Here is a 7,248-nt window from a genome sequence, read left to right as displayed (position 1 = left end):
TGCTCAAATTTTACTTTTTCGGACTGGGCGGGGCCCGTTTGGGGCACTTTTTGAGATTTCTATAAAAGGGGGGTGAGATATTTCATTTTCCATCTTCTCCCCACTTCATGCACGACCTGGAGCTCCCATGGCAGCCTAAGGGGAGCTGCCATCTTCTTTCTCCTCTTTTGGTTCACTTTTCCTTGATGGAAAGTCTTCGGCCTTAACGTTTTTTGTTCCCCTCGCCGTGCTCTACCTTTCCCCCTTATTAGAATTCAGTTTCGACCATTTCTTGAGTTTGGTTTTGAGGTCAAGTTATGATTTTGATGGGGCTTTCATGGGGGTTATGTCCACGGCGTTGTCCCCGACAAAACCTAGTAGTTTCGTCGGATTCGGAGCTGTTCCATTTTGATGGCTTTTGAGGTTTTCATCTCAAATTGAGGTAGGGGATTTTCTAGGTTTAAATTCTTGTTATATAGCATGCTTGTGATGCTATACTACTGTTTGCATGATTAAATATAAAATCTAGCGATTTTATTATTTATTTTTCTTGTACGGGATCTAATTTTTCCAGTTGCTCATGACTTGGTTTAAACATGTAGCATAATTTTATATTGCCCCTTAATATGCTCATTGTCGTGTATTAAAATTGGAACATTTGAATAAGTATCAAAGATTTTATTTAATATTTATCTTAGGTGAAAGATTAATTCACATGGCCTTAACTAGCTTGAAATTAATATGTGTTTGCATATTATATTAGGCCTTAGCATGCTCTTCAACATAGTTGAATTTGAAAGTAATTGGAGGTGTTTTGAAAATTAGTAATTTTTAATTCATTTGATTAATTAATTTGCCCCGAGTGCACTATTCACTCTATTTGAATTCCGACTTGATATTCTTGATCTACATGCCATATAGCTTCACATATATTTGATTTAGAATATTCGGTGAGGTTTTGAAACCTTTCAGTTAATTAATTTCCTTGTTTAAGATTTAATTCTCATGGTGATATACAACTTGGAATTGAATTGTGATATGCTAGAAAATTAGGCTTTGGTGTGGTTGTTCACATATATTAAATTGGGATTAATTGCATTAGAATTGCAACCTTTATTTTATATTTAACTTTAGTGAAAGTTTAATTTACATAGGTGTAACTTGCATGAAATAAGCTTGTAATCTGACATTACATTAGTCCTTGGCATGTTCTCTAAGATATGTTAAATTGAGAGCATTTGGTTAAGTTTGAAAATCTAGAGATTTTAATTAAAAGAATTAATTAAAATCTATTTTGTGGTCCCATTAGCTTAATTAAGGTTTTAACTTGATGTTTGTATTGGCCATGACTTGTTTACTAGTATATATTAATTTGGGACTATTTGAAGTTGTTTTAGAACCTTGAAATTTAAATTAGCATGATTTAATTAAAGTTCTACTTTGTTGTTCTAACAACCTAATTGAGTTTTAGAATGGATATAGGTGATGGCCTTGCCATGTCCTTTAACGTGTGTTAAATTGAGGTTAATTGGAATTGAATCAAAAATCTATAAAATTTAATTGTGTTTATCTATTTAAATTTTATCAATTTGATCCATGATCTAGTTGTGTTTTAGGAGTGGTTTGTAAATTCAAATCATGGACTTAGACTTGTTGTATATTCAATTAGTTATGTTTTAAACATTGGATAACATAGTTTCTATGTTTGTATTCATGAGAATATATTTTCCTTATTGAATATATTGTTGCCTTGTGTAATGATTTACACACTTCGTGTTTAACATCTTTCATGCATAGCGTGTAACGAATTGCACACTGAAGATTCAACATTCATCATATCATATTAGTTGTGGATTTAGAGCATGTATTGTATAGGTTTCCAAATTTGGTTGTGCTTAGTAGATAGTTGATTATCTTACATATTCCTGTTGAGATATGCGTTGTTGCACAACTTGTTGATTTTGGAAATTGGGGATGTCGTTGTTTGACTATGGCTAGGACGTGGTTCTAGTACGGGGGATAGTCCCTCTATATATAGTCTAGTGCGCACATAGGGAGGTTACCCGTGGGCTAGTAACCCTAGTGCGCACATAGGGAGTATCCACTTTGTTTGATTTCGCATTTCATTTTCAAGTTGATAACTAGATGATGTTGTAACTTGTTGTTTCTTAATTGTCATTCCATTTTAAGTTACAGGATGTTAACTTTGCGAAATTGTGCTTTATGCGTTGTATTGGAAGTTCCAATGTTGGTTAAATTGCATCGATATTGAAAAATCATGTTTTGACGTTCTAATAAAGCTTAGGATTGATCCTATTGATTCATTTATAACTTAGACGTTAGGTGGCATGACCCATTTCTGTTGTTTTCGTGCTTTAGATTTCAAGCTGGTAGGTTTAAGAAATTATATTTTGTTGCCATGTATAATATGCTTTTATGTGGTTAGATTGCATTGAAGTTGTAAATTGCGTTTTGATTGTTCTAAATAAGTCTAAGTCTAGGATGATTCCTTAGACTTATTTAGAACATCGACGTTAGGTGACATGATCACTTTAGTTGTTTCTGTATTCAAGATTGCAAGTTAATACCTTTAAGAACTTATATCTTGTTGCTTTGTATAACGTGCTTCCATATTGTTTAAATGGCATAGATGATGTGATTTATGCTAGAAACACTCTAAGGTAGCTTAGGATGCTCCCTGAGTCTCATTTCGATATAGGCGTTAGGTGGCATGAACCCCTTTAACATGTTTCATCTTATGGTGATAAATTTGTAAAATGCTAGGTCGATGCATGCTCATCTCCTATGAGTAGCTTTATGTTACTCACCCCTACAATAGTAGGCCATATTTCAGGTACGAAGACTTAGTTCGTGAAGCCTAGCATTCCTTGGATGTCGTATAGCTTTCAAGTTTCCATTTTATGCAAATGTTAGCATGAAATGTCATTTTGTAGACTTATATGTCAAATTATGTATATTTGATTTCATGTATGTAATGTGTACATAAGTGCACTCCTTTCAATGTATTTGACATGTATGAGATGAGGCTGGAGGCCAATGACATGTGTATTGTATTCTATACAACTTTTTAACTTCATGAAATATTATGAAAACCTTGAAAAATAGCAAGTCATTGCTTCACCATGGTTGCATCGGGTGTGGGAATTCCATTTTCATTCTTTCATAGGGTCTTATTAATCTTGTGTGAAGTGTGGCCAAGGGCTAAACGGTCATTTGACTCCATTTTACATTTTTGGATTCCATGTTTTCCATTCCAAGTCCATTTTTGCCTTTTTGCCCGTTGGGGGGTCGAATTTTGCATCGGCTATATTTTTAAGCCATGGACCATTGTAGCGCGCCTAAATAGGTAAGTTACGCTTGCGTGCATAGTCGTTTCCGGGCAAAACCTCATCGTTTGTGTTTTGAGCCTCCTACGATTTCTTTTTGCGTTTTTGTTGCATATTCTGATCTAGGGGTATTCTAGACTTTTCACGGTGGTTTTATTTTCTTCTTTCAACATGGTTGAATAGAAAACATGATTTTAGGGGGGGTTTCTTTTTCATGTTTTTCCAGAAAATGTCGTCATGGCATCGAAAATCGCTTACGAAGTTCTGCTTTCAGTTTACTATTTAGCAGCTTTTTCGACCCTCTGGACCAGATTTCTTGGGAGGGCATTTTGGGCATTTTACATTGCATTTTTTTTTTTAATTCTCTCGCGTGTCATGTAGAAAACTCAATTTTGAAGGGGTTTCTTCTTTGTGTTTTTGCAAAAAAATTCATCTAGGCCTCCAAATTCAGCCTCTGTTATGGTTTTCTTTTAAAAAAAAAAGCACATAGCAGCTTTTAGGCTGCTGGTAGCCATGTGTGTGCCCAGCGCGCGCGCGGTGTGTATGGGCGTGCGCATGGGCGCACATGGGGGGCTATCATGGCCCCTCGTTGGGCCGCCGCGACATCAAATCTTCTTTTAGGCGTTTCTCCTTCGTCCAGACTTCGATTCAAGTGAATTATTTTTTTTGAACTTGATTAATTTTTCATCGTCTATCCAACGGTGTGCTCGGTTACACACGGATATTTCTGGATAATTACCAGTTTGCCCTTAAAGCTTTAAGTGTCCGTTTTTCGTCGTCATGCCATTTCTCCTTCGTCCGGACTCCAAATCATGCGATTCTTGAGTCCATCTTGATTAGTTTTTTGTAGTCCTTCCAGCGGTGTGCTCGGTGGCACCCGAATCTATAGTTTTCAGAAATGACTATTTTGCCCCTGGGGGCTTATTTGTCATATTTTCGATCTTTTGCTTCCGTATCAGTTCTTGTTAAGTTTCACGACCTCATGGAAGGTCACTTTGACTTCTTAGAGTCTTGTTTTCTGTTTTCGCTTCCGCATTCGGATCCGTTATCGGATCATCCTTACGGTTCATCACAGGACACGCTGGCCTAAAAATCAGGGTCATCACTGGTGGTATCAGAGCGTCCGGGTTCGAATACCTTGGACGACGGGTTTTGGGTGCATATTATGCTCATATTGTTTTGCTTTGATGTATCATTTATATCTTGATAACATGTCTTGTATGATAACATGTTCACATTCTTAGGTGTTTTGAGACATCTATTATTTGTTAAGTATACTTTATGTGTATATATGCTCTTAATAACATGTTTTGATTTGATAACATGTCTGTTTGCTTATGTGGCACCTTGAGTAGATAGTCCATTGCTATGATACATGCTAGCTGTTTACTTTTATGTCTGGTTTTGACAGTGTCTCTTAGGATCTGTCGTATCCCTTGGATGCCTTCTTGTTTCACGAGTTTCTTCCTTTGATATGAGGAATTCATTCCGTAGAGACCCATGTAGGGAATCTTCTAGTCTGTTCTATCGGTTAATGCGAGTGAGGCTCATGTGAGCATAGAATCGCAGTCATTTTCTGGTGGGTTGAGATGTGGGCCAGAGAGGTACCGTTTCATTCCTTTTCATCGTGGCTTCTAGATCTAAGGCCTTAAGCGTAATGGTGCCAGTGTCATTGTTGTCAGAGTTTTGGGATTAGCTACCCCAACTCTCGTAGATGCCTGGTTCCCGCGGTGCTTTTGGTAAAGATCATTTTTGACATTGATGTCATTCGTATCAATAGGTTTCTCAGAGTTGACCTGGTTTGGGGTATGTTACGGACTAGTGTCGTATACCGTCATGCTACCTTGCTGACGAGTAAGTGTGGGCGGGTTCTGGTTGCTGTTCGTACTTCCTTGTCACTCTCTCCTTTCATCGTGATTCAACGTTCCTTTGTCTTGGGATTCTCTTGGTGGTTGACGTTGAGTTAACGTGCCGGTTCGTATGAGGTGTTGTCTCAGTTCATGGTTTCGCGTTCCTTTAGTTGATCTTTAGACTTCAGGATTTGTCCTTTAGTGCGTTGTGAGCTGTCATTTGATTTGACTTTTTGTTCGGTTATTATTCTGTTCTCTCTGGTATGTTCCTAATTTCAGGGACGAAATTCCTTTAAGGAGGATAGGTTGTAACGACCCAGTCATTTGCCTTCCTTTCCTTTTTTTCATGAAATTTTACGAATGAATTTTTTTCGTTTAATTTTCTTTTCTGAGCTCTGTTTTGTGTCGCTTAGTGTCATCTCGAGTGCTCAGAATTGGTTCCTGAGACTCTTTTTTGTGGATTGACAACTTCCTTTGAGGACCGAGTCATTTTCATATTTTTCGTTTTTCAACACTATGCGCTATTTCGTCCTTTTCCCTATTCTGTCTTATCTCCGTTTGTCAGTTTTTGGAACAACCTCACTTCTCATGCTCGGAGTTGGTTTTTGACTTCACGTGCCTTCATCTTGAGTGGTTTCCACGAAATACGTATCTTTACTTTTGCAAGAAAGTACTCTAGTTGCTCCCGGTGTCCATAGGGGCATGGATGCATAGTTCTTTGAAATTATTTTCTGTTCTTGGGGTGTTTTTCGTAAATATCTTTTGAAGATATTTTATTTCAGGGGTTTTTAAGAAAATATTTTTGGAAGATATTTTCATTCTGGGCCATAAGTGCAATTTTCACTTTTTGGAGGAGCCATTATGCAATTACTGAAAGTTATTGCAAAATATCTCGTTTTGAGCCTGGATCCTCGTACGGGATTCATTTTCACATTTCGTCGAGTTGTGTACTCTTGGAATTTCCTCCTGGTCGATGTTTTCCAGTTTCTGGCCCTAGTTTGCACCAAAATTCTTTTGGGCATAACTTTCTGCTCGAGACTCGGTTTTTGACGCTGTTTCTTCCGTTATTCATATTTTATCATTTTCAATCTTTTTTGTTCACAAAGTTTTTCCATTTGAGCGCGTCTGCTCAAATTTTACTTTTTTGGACCCGGCATGGCCCGTTTGGGGCACTTTTTGAGATTTCTATAAAAGGGGGTTGAGATATTTCATTTTTAATTTTCTCCCCTCTTCATGGACAACCTGGAGCTCCTATGGCAGCCCAAGGGGTGCTGCCATCTTCTCTCTCCTCTTTTGGTTCACTTTTCTTTGATGGAAACTCTTCGGCCTTAACGTTTTTTGTTCCCCTCGCCGTGCTCTACCTTTCCCCCTTATTAGAATTCAGTTTTGACCATTTTTTGAGTTTGGTTTTGAGGTCAAGTTATGAATTTGATAGGGCTTTCATGAGGGTTATGTTCATGGCGTTGTGCTCGACAAAACCTAGCAGTTTCGTCGGATTCGGAGCCGTTCCATTTTGATGGCTTTTGACATTTTCATCTCAAATTGAGGTAGGAGATGTTCTAGGTTTAAATTCTTGTTATATAGCATGCTTGTGATGCTTATACTACTTATTTGTATGATTAAATATAAAATCTAGCGATTTTATTATTTATTTTTCTTGTACGGGATCTAATTTTCCCGGTTGCTCATGACTTGGTTTAAACATGTAGCATTATTTTATATTGCCCCTTGATATGCTCATTGTCGTGTATTAAAATTGGAACATTTGAATAAGTATCAAAGATCTTATTTAATATTTATCTTAGGCGAAAGATTAATTCACATGGCCTTAACTAGCTTGAAATTAATACATGTTAGCATATTATATTAGGCCTTAGCATGCTCTTCAACATAGTTGAATTTGAAAGTAATTGGAGGTGTTTTGAAAATTAGTAATTTTTAATTAATTTGATTAATTAATTTGCCCCGAGTGCACTATTCACTCTATTTGAATTCCGACTTCATATTATTGATCTACATGCCATATAGCTTCACATATATTTGATTTAGAATATTAGGTGAGGTTTTGAAAC

Source organism: Cornus florida, unplaced genomic scaffold, assembly GCF_030987335.1.
Source record: "Cornus florida cultivar Cherokee Brave unplaced genomic scaffold, ASM3098733v1 CherokeeBrave_3.0.0_Hap2_Chr10, whole genome shotgun sequence".
NCBI lineage: Eukaryota > Viridiplantae > Streptophyta > Magnoliopsida > Cornales > Cornaceae > Cornus > Cornus florida.
The sequence above is the reverse complement of the archived record's forward strand: the minus strand, read 5'-3'. Positions refer to the sequence as shown.